The 17,691-nt window shown below is 37.5% G+C and overlaps 2 protein-coding genes across 2 annotated transcripts in view; one reads left to right on the forward strand and one right to left on the reverse strand.

Moving 5' to 3' along the window:
• dsg2.2 (desmoglein 2, tandem duplicate 2) overlaps nt 1–17,691 on the forward strand; it is a 713,230-nt gene that overhangs the window by 193,639 nt on the left and 501,900 nt on the right. The gene's annotated exons all lie outside the window — the stretch shown is intronic.
• Nucleotides 1–17,691, reverse strand: part of usp24 (ubiquitin specific peptidase 24) — a 746,345-nt gene that overhangs the window by 21,100 nt on the left and 707,554 nt on the right. The window lies entirely within an intron of this gene.

Consider the following 17,691-nt stretch of genomic DNA (forward strand, 5'->3'; position numbering starts at 1 on the left):
CCTACTGCGCCACTGCATCGCCCGCAATAAGACTCTTTTTAAATTTTCCTGAAGCTTAAACATGACCTAGATTCCTCCCATTTAGAGGCCCACCACAACGTGAGGTAGGAGTGTGGTTTCCCCGCCCACCGAATCGATTGACAGCTGACTATTAACATGTCTCTGTATTAACGCTTATAATCATATCAACAAGACAGCACATGCGAAAAAAAAAAAAAAAACTGGGTGTAAAAGATCTGTTCAGCTTGTGATCAAGAGTGAGTTTTGCAAGTTTAAAACGTTTTTAAAATAGTGCATGTTTATAATGAATTACAGCAATTTTATCGTCTTTACTTCATCACCACAGCAGCGTCAGTACTATTATAAAAGAAGAAGCTTCAATCCTGTTTTGGTTACATTAAATCAGGTTTATTTTGTACATTAACAAAACGGATATCCATACAGCAGTGGTTATTAAACCTGTATCCTGTCACATTTGCTGTGCACGCGCACAAACTTTGTAACAATATTGTGTGATTTATTGTTGCAGAAAGACTTGAATTAACTTCACAACAAATACATCAAATAATCATTGGAAAGTTCTTCCTGCAGTAAGGGAGATCTGCTTCATTCTTGTGTCACTGTGCTGCTTATGCGTGAGACACAGCAGGAGAAGATACACCTATCATAGCAATAGTGAGCAATGATAGAGGAAAGTTGAAACTATGACATTATAAATAAATAATCTCTAATATTCAAGAATCTTGATGTGCAGCAAAATCAATGTTGTAGAGCAGCCGTTCCCAACAGGGGGGTCTCAGCCCACAAGGGGGCCTCAGCGAGCTCTGTGTCGGTCTCGTCATATTTAAAAAATGTCTTAGCAGTGGACAATGATCATGTTCCCTTAATTCGTTTTATTCCCTAGCTCATTGGTCCTCAACCACCGGTTCGTGGATCAATTAGTACCGGGCCGCACAAGAAATCATCAATTATTTCTGTTTTAGTCTGAACAATCTTTTATTTTGAAAAGTCTTTTATTTTGAAAAATGACCGTATTCTCTTGCTTAGATCTCGATCACTTGAGTGTCCAAATTTAACCCACAAGCAGCAAAATGAATAAGAAACAGACATCTTTGGAAAGTTTCTTTACTAAGGGGAAAAGGCTCAGTCGAGGACCCACGAACTGCCAAGGTATGGATTCGCAACCCATTTGTTTACAAATCAGGTGAATCCAGCATGTCTGTGCAAGAAAATCAACTGATGGAGATTGCAAATGACGACGGCCTTTTAGGGGCCGTTCGCATATCGCGTATTTCTAGAGTTTGCACAAGTTTGTTGTTTCCAATGGAGGTAAGCGGCTTGCACGCACAAGCTGCATGATGCACTATAGAGTCATTGGCTTACACCAATGAACCCCAGGTCGCGAGCACAGCGCATGTCACGTCACAAGAATTGAGCGATCAGCTTCAGCTTGTATGGAATATTCCCATTGATTTCGGTAAGACTAATTATCTCAGACAAACACAGAACACACAAACACTGCAGTACTTTGTACTTTTCTCCATAAATAAAACTTGTACCAGAGCGAAAGCAACGTTTTGTCAGCTTGTCATCCTCTGAGAAAACGGTTTTTCAGTTACAAATGGCCTTACATCACTGATGTTTTTCTTTTATATTTTACATTAGGCTATTATTTGTGCATAAACATATTCAAATATAGTAATAAACATACCGTTTGTTTGAAAACATTTTTTAGTCATCATTACTACAAACTTATATGAGAGATAATATCTTTAAATGTGAAGGGGGGCCTTACAATGTTTTCCTGGGGAAAAGGGGGTCTTAGGCAAAAAAAGAAATGGTTGGGAACTACTGGTGTAGAGTATCCATTAGTTTATTATGCTTTGAAGTGATTCTATAGGAAGCCAGGATAAATCATTTCACATTTTCCCCTTGCGTCCTTCCTTCACATCCTGAAGAGGTGGAACTAAGATGTGAGAAAGGGAAATGAGAAAAAGGAAACGAGGATGCACAAATAAGAATTGAGAAGCAGAGATTGTAATCAGCCAACTAATTTAAAGTGTCGAATGCCACAAACTAGTGACAAAAGTTGGTCAAAAACGATTACAAATGTTTTTGTTATTTTAACTTATTCAATTTAACTAACATTTTTTATGATTGATATGAGTTAATATGACTAGAAAAGCTAACAAAAAATTTAAGGCAGCTGGAATTTGTTTTTACAGTGTAGCTAATCATTATTATATTTTAAGTGTCAGCATAATATGTATTCTTTTTTTTACGAATTATCAGGGATTATTTTGTTTGTTAAAATTGCTTATACCAGAAATTTTGCCCTTTTGTTTTATTACATAATTACTCAGATGAATGAGAAATTAAAAATGAATCATTTTAGAACAGGATTTGAATATAATTTTACTTATAATTATATATATGAGCAATATCACAGGAGTAGCAGTGCGATATGGCTGTGTATCGGCACTGGTGGGAGGCGTGCGTAGTGCCCTAAGCCTGATTTATACTTCTGCGTCAAGTCACCGGCGTAACCCACGGCTCATGCAACGTGCGTGGCTGTGCATTTACACTTCTGCGCGCTGTCTCTGTTGGTCTGCATTAACACTTCTGAAACGCTAGTTGGCAGTGAGGTGTAAATGTTCCTCTGTGTCGAGTTTCTCCGCTGCTTTTTTGCTTTTCCTGAACACTTCAGGAATGTTTAAGGAAAAACTCACTTTATTTTGGCAGTAGCTGAAAGCGGATGACTGAACTCTTGGAATTTCTAATGTACTTGATCCTTCAGGGATGTACAAGTGGCTCAAACTCGCTCATTTTGAGGCAGGAACCGGCGGACGTGCAACAACTTTAACTATGAGGTAAACACAAAACAAAACTTACCATCCGGAGCTCCTTCACGGGACTCCACACTTGTAAACAATCGCTCCATCAGGCTTGCACCATTCACGCGGCTCTTGGTCCCGCCCAGACTCGTCAGCACTACCAAGCCGACCAATCACAGAGCTTGCGCTACGCGTCGTTGTGACGTGTAGTTAAATTTTTTGAGACGTGCACGTCAGCGACGCCGACGGCCACGGCGAAGGGCTATGCGTCAACGCCGTAGCATACGCCGGCGTTTGATGCAGAAGTATAAATCAGCCTTTAGTGACCCCACCAGTGCCGATATACAGCCATATCGCACTACTACGAGTGTGATATTGCGTTTATACAACAGTTTGATGGCATAATTATGTATATAAAAACAAAATCAAACATGGAGAGTCTCAAAAACCCTTTTGTATGAGAAAATACTTTCTTCCACCTTGGATTCAAATCATAAGCTGACAGTTAAACAGTTGAGCAAGCATCGTTTAAACTTTAGATCTGTAGTGTCTGCTTTTGCTGGCTGTGTGTGGGCGGAGTAATACACAAAGGGTAAGGAGGCTGTACAGGTGCTGATATTACATATATATATTACGGCTATCAGCCAATCAGATTCGAGAACCAGACAGAACTGTTGTATAAATATAATTATATATATATATACTTATAATTATATTTATTATACTAATTATATATATATATATATATATATATATATATATATATATATATATATATATATATATATATATTGTAGAAAACATCTACAATAGCAAAACCATAAATTATGAAAAAATTAAGGCATTTATATGACATTTTGTGTTTGAAATGAAATAATAATAATATTAACAATAAAAATAATAAAACTCTAGACAACTTGACTCTTTAGTTTGTAATACCATAGCTATAAATATGCAGAAAGAAAATATGTTCAGATGAAAAATGAGCACTTTTCTCATGTAGCCTCCTATGTTTTTGTTCAGTTATTTAACTTTGAAGGCAATTAAAAAAAATTTTTTGTTGCTATAAAAGTGAAATTACTGAACGCTGAGAAGATTTTGAAAAAAAAATTCAGATGGAAGAATATTTTTTTGCATTTGAACTCTTCATATTCTTCTCATAGTTTTTTAAACAATTTTTTAAATGGTCTCTTTCTGGGTCACAAAACTGGGTCACGGCATTTGCTGCTGAATACGTTTAGACGCATCAGTCAATACACAAGGAATCAGCAAGGGATATTTCACTTCTGTACTGATATTTTGAGCATCCGTTTAAAATCCATGTGCCCATTTTGTTCATTGAACACCTTTCAAAAGGCATGGAATCTTCTGAATGGAATTAAACGTAATCTCAGTACAGACATATTTTTGGAAACAGCGATCAACAGTCACCAATTAACCACCCATTAAAAGACCTCCCTCTTGTTAACACGCTCCAACTACTGTATAAAGAACAGCATTCATCTTCGCTGCAGTGAGCCAGAAGAAACATTCCATTCAGACGACAATGACCTCTCGTGACACATAGTTTCTGAATATTTCCCGATCACCTGCCTCGGTAAAACCTTACAACTTAAAGTCTTAAGACTTAAAAATAATTATCATGCCGGTGAGACAGGCTTTTTGTTGGTGGCAGCGAAGTGGATTGATGATCTGCCAAAAGCCCATTATATAGTGACCTGCTGCGCCAAACTCATCGTATTATGAAATGAATGGTGGAATGTTTGCTGCTATTTTGGTATCTTTCATGTTGCCAAGTTTGAGCTTGTTAATCTGTGCAGCTGAGTTTCATTGTTTGAGAGTGTGATTGATGATGCAGATTGCACATTCTAACAAGAAGACGACAGCGAAAGCCTTCATTGTGTTTTTGAGGGCAAACCTGTCGCACCTTTCACAAAAAGAAATCTTGAAAAATTCAACAAATTAAGGGCCATTCTAAGAGAAACTTACCTTTTCACATATGAATAACATGACAGGTCCTGACTTAATTTTTTCATCCTCAAAAAAATCATACAAAAACAAGTATAAATTTTAAAGTTTGATGAAAGAACTCATCCTTGATCACTGTCAGCTTCTCCTCCGTCAAATGACGTCACTCCCGAATCAAAGCCTTAAAATTTAATAGTCTTGTTAAGTTTAATGCAAATGTGACAGGACTGACAGAAACATGGGGACAATTGTAAACTAGTATTTATTTGTAGAATTTATTTACAATTTAATGTTTTAATCAATTGATGTGAATGACAACCTAAACTTGCTATTTCTGAAGTATTTTTCTTCTCTAATTAACAGTTTTTAGCATAACAAAACTATTACTCTCTACTAAACTAACTCTCTCTACTTGCCGGGCTCCCAGCTAACTCTATCACACCTCTTCAGATGCTTCAGAATGCAGCAGCGCGAGTGGTCTTTAATGAACCTAAAAGAGCACATGTCACTCCACTACTCATTCATTTGCACTGGCTGCCAGTTGCTGCTCGCATCAAATTCAAAGCTGTTCATTTCAAAGATGTTTGCTTACAAAGCGATCTCTGGCTGCGCCCCTTCTTATCTGCTCTCACTTCTGCAGATTTTTAAGCCCTCCAGAAACTTACGTTCTGTGAATGAACGTCGCCTCGTGGTTCCATCCCAAAGAGGGAAGAAAACACTTTCCCGAACGCTCGCGCTCAATCTGCTTAGTTGGTGGAATGAACTCTCTAACTGCATCAGAACGGTAGAGTCACTCGCTGTCTTCAAAAAGCGACTGAAAACTCAACTATTTAGTCTCCACTTTCCTTACTAATATGCAAATCACTCTCTGACTCCTTCACTAACTACAAAAAAAATAATAAAATATATATATATATAAATTACTAATGTTTTGCTTCTTACACTGTCCTTACACACCTGAAACTTGCCTGTAGCATTTATTCATTGTTGCTCTTATAGTTGTGTAAATTGCTTCCTTGTACTCATTTGAAAGTCGCTTTGGATAAAAGCGTCGGCTAAATGACTAAATGTAAATGTATTAAAGTTCAAGGTTCAATTGGGCGAGGACAAGGACAATGACAGGGTTTGTAAATTTGCAAAGTGTGAAAAACAATCTGAAAACCAAATGAATGACATGTTCCTTTAAAGAACAACTCACAGAAATCAACCATCAGTCCGTTTTAGAAATGCACTGCAAAAAATGCTTTTATTGCTTAGATTTTTTGTCTTGTTTCTAGTCCAAATATGTAAAAGTTCTTAAATCAAGAAGCATTTTCTAGAAAAGCAAAACATATTGTCTTGTTTTAAGACAGTATGCCAAAATGAAGTGAGTTTTTCCTTAAATCAAGCAAAATAATATCTGCCAATGGGGTAAGCAAAATAATCTTATCAACAATCGAAAAACAAGATTATTTTGCCTACCCCATTGGCAGATTATTTTGCTTGATTTAAGGAAAAACTCACTTCATTTTGGCAGTAGCTGAAAGCGGATGACTGAACTCTTGGAATTTCTAATGTACTTGATCCTTATGATCCAAGTGATATTTTAGGTTTGTATTCTGTGAGCATATCTGTAATGTTTTGAGGTCCTAGGTCATTTAGTGATTTATAGACAAGTAGTAATACTTTAAAATCTATTCTGAATGTAACCGGGAGCTAGTGTAAATACCTGAGGACAGGTCTGATGAGCATTGATTTTTTTTTGGATCTGGTTAGAATCATGCCAGCAGTGTTTTGGATGAGCTGCAACTGTCTGACTATCTTTTTGGGGAGGCCGGTGTGGAGTCTATTACAGTAATCCACTCTGCTGCTGATAAAAGCATGAACGAGTTTCTCTAAGTCTTTACTGGAAACAAAACATCTAAATCTTTCCATGTTTTTGAGATGATAGCATGCTGATTTAATTACTGCTTTGACATGACTTCTGAAACTCAGATCTGACTCCAGAATAGCACCAAGAATCTTGACCATATTTTTGTTGATGTTTGACCCTTAGAGCCAAGGAAATCATTCACCAGTGAACCTCATCTCTGTTCCCAAATGCAATGACCTCAGCTTCCTCTTTGTTTAACTGAAGTTTTGGCACATGCATCTGTAAATTTCATCAGTGCATTGGCAGAGGGTATCTTTTAAGGAGGAGGAAGTATCTTTTAAATTATAGCACCCTGTTTTGTTTCGTCTTGGTATTGCATAAAAACCAAAATATGACAAATGGGGTAAATCCAGAATTGTGTAACTCTTGTTTCACCACCGAATCCTCTTATCAGATACGCTGTCCACACTGCATTGCCTTGTACTGTACGCCTAATCGCTGTTTATGTTTTGTCATGATTGTTCAGTTGGCTAACTGGAAGTGGAAATCGATCATTAGCCCCATACTGATCTAAGCTCATCTCATCCAATCAAGTGGCTGCGTAGTTGTGATCTCAGCAGCAGCTGGGTTTGAAGTGTGCGAGTGGATGACCTGTTAGCGCTGCTGTTTATCCTAGTATGTCAGCCATAAAAAAAAAAAGTCATGAGTCATTTCCTCCCCGCAGGTAATAAACACTCCTACGCCTTACTCATCAGCATGTACACAGTCAACACACACATATCGTATTTTGCAGGAAGCATTTACAGTTTCCAGTAAAAGGGGATCGACGGTTAAAAAGGGGGAAAAGACAAGTTCTGGCATGGTGTTTGATGGGAGGAAAAATGGGAGTGAGCGAGAGCATCTTCATAGGAAAGTCATTTTAAGCTCTGATATGCTGGAGGGCAGAGATTATCATTAGAGAGATGAGGAAAGGAATGGGTTTGGTTCACAATTGGAAAAGCAAGTCCAGGCCTGATCGGTCTCTGCTACAGTATGTGAGGGTTACAGGCTAAACGCTGCAGATTTGTTTTTTTTTTCCCATAAGAAAAGCTCCTTGTTAACTCACAATGGGTTCAGTGGGCAGGGCCGATTATTCCATTGCGTTTAGAATTAGCAGGAACGGTTTACACCTGCACCTCTTTTTTCCACAGAGCATTAATGGAGATGTTACATAGAAACACCGTCACCTTGAAATTATGAGGTTCTGTCTGCTTTCTGAATGATTTTGAGATATTGAGCCTCAAAGTTTTTGCATTCAAATGTGTAACATTTGTTTTTTAAATAAAAAGTCTTAAAATGTAAAAAAAAAAAAAAAAAAACATCCCATAATGTAAATTAGTTGTCATTTAATAAGAATATGTCAATAACTCAATTTTGACAAAAATGTCAGATAGAACCTTATAGTTATAATGTGACGACACGGAATTTGCCTGCTTGTTTTTAAAAATGAAAGTGTAACGGGCATAATCAAGAGGCATTAATAGAAAGATTATGCAGAAATGTTTGAGTGTGGTAAGACATGACTGAATTAGTGATGGGTCGTTCTTGAACGATTCGTTCATTTTGAACAAATCTTCAAGATGACTCTGGAACTACGAGTCCTCTCAGGGAGTGATTCGTTTATCCACGCGTGTTGACATTTGTGCAGGTAGTATTGTTCATTTCAAGTCTTTTGAGTCGTTCATCGCGGAAAGGCAGAAGATAATCATATGCGTTTAGTGTCGGAAAAAGAATTGATCTGTTCATTTCTCGAGTCCTCTATCAGGTTTGAGTCATTGTTCCTCACGGGCCAATCATATTCGTTTAGAGCCGGAAAAAGAATGAATCTGTTCAACTCTCTAGTCCTCTATCGGGTTTGAGTCATTCTGTCACGTGATGAACGAACGACTCAAAAGCCTAAAGACTCGAAAGGTGAACTAATTATCATGGCTCCTATCGGCTCAGACTGTGTACATTGGTTAAGATTATGTGACTGTCAGTGTAACTTAAACGAACCCCTGACATTTGAAGACATGAAGAGGTGAGCTGAGCAAAGACACAACAATACCTTCATAGAGCAGGTAAACGTTGAATTATTATTTTCTCCTTCTGATAGTATTCTATTCATGATTTATTTGTCGTGTGATCAACCTTTTGGGCTAGTTGTAGATGTGTTTGGAAGCAATTCGTAAAATTTTAATAATATTTTGACAAATTGAACCAAATGAACGAAATGACTCGATGAACGAGACTCAAAGATCAGAGTCAGTAAAATGATCTGAACTTCCCTTCACTAGATTGAATAGAAAAACCTTACAGGTATATAATTATTTATTTAAAAAGCCCCTCTTATGGGTGTTTGATAATGACCTTTCATGAAGTGTGTAACACAACACTAAGTCAATGATAACATCCAGCAGTGGATTAAATCTGAAAGTGCACCATGTTTAAAACTATTGATTCTTTGAATACTTTTGCCTGAACGCGTCAATGTCAAAGTGGTACATACAAAATATAAATTGCCAGATCCGGTAAAACGTGAACGTGCCTTTCTCTTCAGACACTAGTGGAGCACGGGGGATCACAGGACTGATCATGACCCGAAAACAGAGGTGGGTAGTAAAGAGTTACATTTACTTTGTTACATTTACTTGAGTAAAATTATTCGGCACTTTTTGAGTACATTTAAATATGTGTACTTTGACTCTTACTCAAGTAAATTATTGGAGAAACATCATTACTCTTACTTCGCTACATTTGGCGGCGTTCCTCCGGTACTGCCATGTGATAATAAATATGATCCATATATCTTGTTTGCAAATATCGCGAGGGGCTGCTTTACAGAGGTTGTGTCTCGAGAGGTTGCTATAGAGACGTGTCTCCCGCTTTCAGTTAGAGCGCACACGCCTGTTGGAATATTAGCTGAAGTGTAGGAAGACGTGCGAGTTTATACTGTGGTCCTGCTCGCCATCTGTGATTCCAAAAAGGACGGTCACGCTGTCTGTGCGGGGAGTTTATCGGAACAGATCACCAGGCCTCAAGTTCAGTCTATGTTTTTACTCCAAGATGTCAACAAGAATAGTTTCATAATGCAATGCACGCATCGAACTGACATCACAACATATACATGAATTCCAGCTCCGACCTGAAAAAACATGTAGTGGTAAGTGGCAGAATGATCCACATTTTTAGACCTTATTAATGGTCACTAAGGGATAACTAAAGAAACTGTGGTTTAATGGAATAACTGATTAGCCCTGCACATATTAGTCATTTAACCATTAACATTATAAGAAATTAAACATTATTTTTTAACATACAATTGCTTTAACAGAAAGATATTATCAAAACATTTCTATAGTTTTAATATCATATTTCTAACAACTAATTTCTTTTATCTTTGACATGATGACAGTACATAATATTTGACAAGATATTTTTCAAGATACTAGATATTTAAGTCACCTAAGAATTATAGGGTTCTATCTGACATTTTTGTCAAAATTGAGTTATTGACATATTCTTATTAAATAACAAATGCTACACACATACTGTTTGCTATATGGACTGAAAAAAACTTTGAAGCTAAAAATCTCAAAATCATTCAGAACGCAGAACCTTATACTTCTAAGGTGACGATTTTTCAAGTGACATTTAAAGGCTTAACCAGGTTATTTCGACAGGTTAGGGAAATTATTGATGGTTTGTTCTGTAGACAGTCAAAAGAAGAATTGCTTAAGAGGGCTAATAATTTTGTATATATATATAATGAAAAGTAACTAGTACTTATTTACTTGAGTAATTTTTTTTCATCAGACTTTTTACTCTTGCTCAAGTAACTTTTAAGATTGTTACTTGTACTTGAGTAAAAATTTCTGCAAGTACTTGTACTTTTACTTGAGTATAGATTTTGGATACTCTACCCCTGCCTGAAGATGATGATCACTGACAGATGGAGATTCAGCTGTGGGGAATAAATTGTTAAAGTTTGTTTTCACTACAATACCACAGTATAGCCATCCATTTGCTGTATTTGTTCCTGTCATTTTTCAGATTTTTGATACAATAAACACAATAACAATGCAGGATTCGCCTGTCGTTTGCTATTAAAGAAGGAAGCAGCAAAGACTGTTAGGTATGGGACTTTGATTTTGTCAGTAACTTTTACACTTCATATAGACCAGTTTCTTCTTCCTCCAGATCATTACATGAGTCTTTAAAATTGTTGCCTCATTTTCTGTAGTTTGCAAAATTTGTGTTTAATTGTGTTCTGTAACTTGTAATTGCCCCGTGGCTTGTAATAACTTGTGTATTACAGATCAGTGCTTGTATTGTATCTCTCAGGTTAAATCTTTATAGCGCTATTCACATTTTGTGTACAAAACCATGTTGAAAAAGCGTCGCGTGTTTCTTCCTTTACCAATTTAAATGCGTTTCTGAACTCGTGTTCCATGCTGTTTACCTTTTCTATGGCCACTATTAGCTGTTCCTTACACGCGCATTCATTACTGAATGTGTTGTTATTACTTGTTGTTTTGCAATGAACCCAGGCAACCAATCACAACAGACTGGGTCATCGGACCAATCAGCACAAATTAGCTTAATGCAAAGGAAGGGTTTGGAAACAAATGAATAGGAGTCGTAATAGGAGTCGTTGAGATAATAAGGTAAAAATAAATGCATATTATAAAACAATGGAAGTGTTTTTGGACCTTTTTATGCATATCAGCCTGCTTTTGGAGATCTCCAAAGCTAAAATATAAACTTTTAGAATGCAAAATAGGGGCTCTTTAAGTCAAAATTTCATTTAGAATTTATTATATGGCTCTCTGGAATATTTAATTCTAATTGGTCAATCAAAACATTCCAATCGATGTTATTTCCAGATAATAACTAAGCAAAAAACAAACAAACAACCTCCTTTGACTTATCAGGGGTCACCACAGCAGAATGAAACATAAGTTTCTCTGGCAATTGTTTTACACTGAAGACAACCACACACACACATACAGTACACATATGCCATATCACCTTGCATCCCAAAACTGGTCACTCACTGAAGCTAAGCAGGGCTGAGCCTTGTCAGTACCTGGATTGGAGACCACATGTAAAAACTAGATTGCTGTTGAAAGTGGTGTTAGTGAGGCGAGCAAAGGCCACTCAATCTGCGGTCTGTTTGTGTCCTAATGCCCAGGTATAGTGAAGGGGACACTATAATGTGAGTGAACGCCGTCTTTCAGGTGAGAGGTTAAACTGAGGACTTCTCTGCGGTCATTTAAAATCCCAGGGCACGTCTCGTAAAGAGTAGGGGTGTAACCCCGATGTCCTGGCCAAATTCACTCCATCGGCCCTTACCCATTATGGCCTCCCAATAATCCTCATCCACCAAGTACTCTCTTTCATTGTCTCTTCAATCTCCTAATAACTGGCGCTGTTGTCCTGTGGCTGCCATTGCATCATCCAACGATGCTGCACACTGGTGGTGGTGTGAAGAGCCCCCCCCCCCTCATGATTGTGAAGCGCTTTGGGTGTGACCATACACAATAAATGCGCTATATAAATAAAATACACATTACATTACATTGCACACACTTCTTTCTAATTCTCCAATATTTCATATAGTATTAATATGTTTGATTTGTTATAATCCCAAGCTTTCGTAAACTAATAAAGTTTATATACAGTTAAATACAACATTGACAGCGGTGATCTTCATGCATTTCAGTGTACAAACAAAAAAGCTTTAGCATTTAAGGTGTCTGCCAGATCTAGTGTCAGTTTAAAGTCATTCATCTTTGGGTGGTTCTGTGACGTCAAGACCTGAACACAATAAGGCTTGTGTATCCAGTTGCTTGGTAAAGTGGTTCTTCTTGTTGCTTTTATATGAATTACATAATCAGTCTTTTTGACAGCTTCATTGAGATGAAGATGGTAGAAGGAGTGCCATCATGTTTTTATGAGTTTTGCAAGAATATGCAAATTCCCTTAAATTCAATTCAGGTTTATTTTGTGCTTTTCTCCGCTTTACAAACGTTGTTCATTATTACATTGCAATCAAAATCAGAGAGAGTTAAGAGTATAAAGTTTGAGTATATACTGGACAATACAGTGGTAATACATGCATATGCATAGGGATAACATGCAGTTATGCAATATGTAATTATAGTAATGCACAGTATGTATTTAATACATTATTAATGAAGTTACCTCATCATCAAAATAAGTAAACACAATTAGTGTATTGTGTTTTGCTGAAGACTTTGGGCCCTATCATACACCCGGCGCAGTGTGGTGCAAGGCGTGACGCAGTAGTCTTTTGGTAGTTTTAGCTTGGCGCAAGAGTCGTTTTGAGGCGTTGCGCTACGCTGTTTAAATAGCAAATGCATTAGCGCTCATATGTGCGCCCATAGGCGTTCTGGTCTAAAAAGGGAGGCGTTCTGAGGCGGACCGCTGGCACGTTGCTATTTTGAGAAACTATAATAGATTTTTCATTAGACCAAAACTAACCCGGTCTAAACTCCGGCGCAACTCGCTTACACACTGCTTAATACGCACAAGAGAGCAATAGGCAAATATCTTTACATATGAAAAAATGTAAATATTAAGGATATATATAGGAAATAATAAGAATAGATATAGGATATAAATATAAAGGATTAAAATATTACAAAACATATTATTTTCTAGCAAAAACAAGCTTAGATTTGCCCACCGGCCAGGTTTTAGACCATATGGGGCACAACATGTGTTTTAGGATATAACTCATTTTGTTATTATTGTTCATTTATTAGTTTGCTGGAAATTAGAACTGAATTTAGAAACACTTTTGAAACAAATATTTGCACTTAACAAACTAAATTATTTATTTATAGACTAATTGGTGTCTGTGCGTAAAGGTTTCTCTATCCAAGAGCGAAAGTGAAAGTAGATCCATTATCTCTCATTCTCACGCAGTAGATGCTCTTTTTAACAGTTTTCTGTTAAAAAACTGTTGTTTGCTTGTGAAATGCTCGTTTTTTCCACTTAGACTTACTTTGCGTCCTGTAAATAGCGAATGCGCTCTTGGCGCGACGCAGCTGGCTCTTAAAGGTAATGGGAGATGAGACTCTAATTGGTTTATTCTCAAAACACACCTATAACTCATTAAGAAAATAAACTTTTTATTAAACTTTTATTTAAAATAAACCCTTTTAGACCATGCGCAAAAGTTTTCCCATCCTTAAATTAGCAAAAACGCGTTCTGACAAGCCCTGAAAGTGTTTGCGCCCTGCGTTTTGCGCTCTGCGCATGGACCGTCAAAAAAGAGCCCTTTGTGCTTTCCCTAGAGTCCTTGTAGGGTCTTGGATTTGATCAACTGGAGCTGCAGACTTGGCATCCCAAGGTAGAAACAAAACAAAAGTAAGAGTATTATTATAGCTTCTAGGGCTGCACACTGTTGGAAAAAAAGGACATTGCGATATTTGGTTTTTCTGCGATATACATTGTGATATTAAAATACAGTTGAAGTCAGAATTATTACCCCCCCTTTGAATTGTTTCTTCCTTTTTTAAACATTTCCCAAAAGATGTTTAAGAAAGCAAGGACATTTTCACGGTATGTCTGATAATATTTTTTTCTTTTTGAGAAAGTCTTATTTGTTTTATTCATACTAGAATAAAAACAGTTTTAAATTTTTAAAAATGCTATTTTTTTGGGGGGCTAATAATTCTGACTTCAACTGTAGTTTCACAAAAGATGACCTAAATGACTCTATGGCTGCATTTACACTGCATATCTGCACATCCCTGAGACTGACGGTATCCGATTTGTTTGATGACCTGCTTACATCATATTTTAAAAGTGACTCGTATCCGATTGTCTGCATTTACATAGCACAAGGCAAGGGTGCATTGACCAGGGAAAAAAAACGAGCAGGCGCTGACTGACAGCTGATAAATAAAGAGTGCTCTTTTCTCCGTTCCTGAATTCAATCTGTTTGCATGGTTTAATTCTTTTTGACAAGTTATTTTACTATAATTTATGACAGAAAAGTTCTCACTTGGCCCTCTTTCTTTTAATCTAGGTTTTTTTTTTTTAACCTTTAGGCGTCTTAATGTCATGTCCATGGCGTGATGTATGAACAGCTTTACATTTTGTTCGGTGGCAGATATTGCGCACTCTCTCTCTCTCTCTCTCTCGTTAACATGCTTAAATAATTGTGCTACATGACAATATAAAATCTTTTTTAGTCCTCGTGTATGAGATTTAAGGTTTGGGACTCTGCTGAAGTCTGTTCTGAAAAGAAAGTGTCAGACTTGACGTCATTCGCTACGGTTTTTAATGATGTGCGACTCGCATTGACAGGTGAAAAAACGATTTACCTGCTTACACTGCAGACATGAGAACACAGATCCGCTTCATATTGGATAAATTTCCACATATGAACAAGGCCTTAATCTGATTTGAGTAAATGTGAATCCATGTGATTTGTTCCTGCTTACATGTACATGGCCTATATCCGATCTGTGCCACATAGGAGAAAAAAAATCAGAATTGAGTCTCTTGAACCACGCAGTGCAAATGCACCCTATGTGTAAAAAATTCATACATCTGCATAAAACATATTAAACAATTTGTAAGCATAGGTTAATACAATAGAACAAAGATTTTTTTGTATTGTTTTGTGTTTTATGGTTTTCTGTTGTCTAAGAACATAAATTAAGCAATAATCATATGACATAATATTGTTTTTATTGTATAAATAATTAAGTACAATTAGTTAAATCTCTAAACTTTAAAACTAAAATGTATTGCTTTATATATGCTTGATCTCTAAGTTACAGTTCCTTAAAACACATCCAAGTGAAAATCTTTCTTTCTATTAGGCTTTCTATTTTCTTTTCTATTAGGTGATGACTCCACCATTTATATTCCGAAATGTGGTTCCTGGTCATTGTTATCACAACCCAACAGTGCAGATCCTGCAATATGACTATTGCATAATAGCACACAGCGATATTGAAGCTAAAACAATATATTGGGCAGCCATAATGCTGCTGTTTATAATATTTTAAAGAAGATATTCATTGTAATGTGAAAAGATGCATTGGATGAGATCCATTTAAAATCAACACGGTTATGTGATGTGTATATGCTTTTCTAAAATATAAGCCTTTAAACTAGTTTTAAACTGAGAGAGTCTGTCTAAGCCTTGGAAATTATCAGGAAGACTATTCCTGATTTTAGGAGCCATATATGAAAACGCTAGACCTCATTTAGTGGACTTTGCAATTCTGGATACTACCAAATAACTTGTCTGCATCTAAACATAGCAAAATTTTTAAGGTACAAGGCTGTTAAAATAAAAGTCAATTGATCCTCATTATATATATATATATATATATATATATATATATATATATATATATATATATATATATATATATATATATATATATATATATATATACATACTCATCTTTATCACCAAGAACTATAGAGGATTTAAACTTATTTCTGTTGTACTAAAAAAAATATTTAAAAAAATGCCGTGAAGAAGCTGCCATGTTCATTGACCTCACTAAACGTATCATTCAGTTGGCTGCATTTAATTTCAGAAAGGTCCAAAAAGCAATCCTCAATGACATCTGGGGAGAAACTGACGAAACTGTGAAACCTTGAAATGTGGAGAGCCTGCAGTCAAAAGGGGAAAGCAACAGAGCCTGAGCTGAAATGAGAGGATTTATCATCTTGGCTTTTGGGAGCTGATAATAGAGAGTGTCAGAGATGGCTTTTTTCTGCTGTATGACGAAGGATCTCTTTACAACTTGTATTAAAATGTGCTTTTGCCAATTAGATCACAAGCAGAAAAGGGAAACAAATTCTTGTTCATACCCGGTGTTTTATTCAGTTAGTCTCTTTTGTTTACTTAAAACCATTTTATTGTCTTATAATACGCATTTCTGTTTACCTAATTATCCCAAGACTATCATATTATTTGTTGAGTGATTTTTTTTTTCAAACCCCTCTTTTATGTGTTGCTAATCTGTTGTAAATAGTGTAGTGCCTGCATCACTTGTTGGAATGCTTCAGAATACCTAATTTGTCATGTTTCAAGAGTTCACACTCTTGACGCTTGATTGCTTGACGCTAATGCTTGACGCTAATAGCAGGTGCTGTCCCAGGAGAGAACCCTGAGCTTGGAGATAATTGAGCCCAGGGTCCCAATCTGGTAAATGCAACCCAAGCTCATTCTGGAAACGTACCCCCGCGGACGTTTCTGGAGACCGCGATTTATGTGGCCAGAGGTACGTACGGCCGCGTTTAGTTTTTTTCGAGCGAACGCTGCGGGGCGGTGTGGCCACGCTCCGCTCCTCCTCTTCGCGCTCGCCGGTCGATGACTCGCCTCCGAGTGGAGGGCTTTCCCGATGCAACCAGTTTGTCCACTTAGCTCACAGCGTTACGTCGGCGGAGTAGAGGCCCCGGAGGAGGAGGAGGAGCCAGCCGCGGGGACGACGACCGGGATCGAGTCCGGGGAACAGCGGTTCCAGAAATCAGGTAAGATGAAAAACAGAATCCGAAAAATAAGGGCGAAAACGCGGCGGGATCCGAAAACGCGGTCGAAATCGAAGACGAGGGCTTTTGCTTTTTTTTTCTGGACTGCTTTTGCAAACTGTCGCTTGGGTTTGGGGAAGGAGGAGGAAGAGGAGGGCGGCCGGGTCGGCCGATCCGGCGGCTTTTCGCGTGACAACAGCGCAGGAGCGAACGGCGCGCGCTCCCTCTCGCGGATCCGCAAAAACAAAAACCGCTCGAATACGAACCTCCCGGGATATATCTCGCGGTCCGCAGAAACCGCGGGGCTACGTTTCCACAATGAGCCCGGGTTGGGTAAATAAGCACATAATAGGGTTCGAAATCAGGTAGGTAAAAGGTAAAAAAAGGGGATGGGTTGGAAGAGGGGACTCTTCTGAAACGAGGACAAGGCAGTAGGGTGAAATCAGTCCATTTATTGTAGGCTTGGATCAGTCTGATTGGATTATT

Source organism: Danio rerio, chromosome 20 (assembly GCF_049306965.1).
Source record: "Danio rerio strain Tuebingen ecotype United States chromosome 20, GRCz12tu, whole genome shotgun sequence".
Lineage (NCBI taxonomy): Eukaryota > Metazoa > Chordata > Actinopteri > Cypriniformes > Danionidae > Danio > Danio rerio.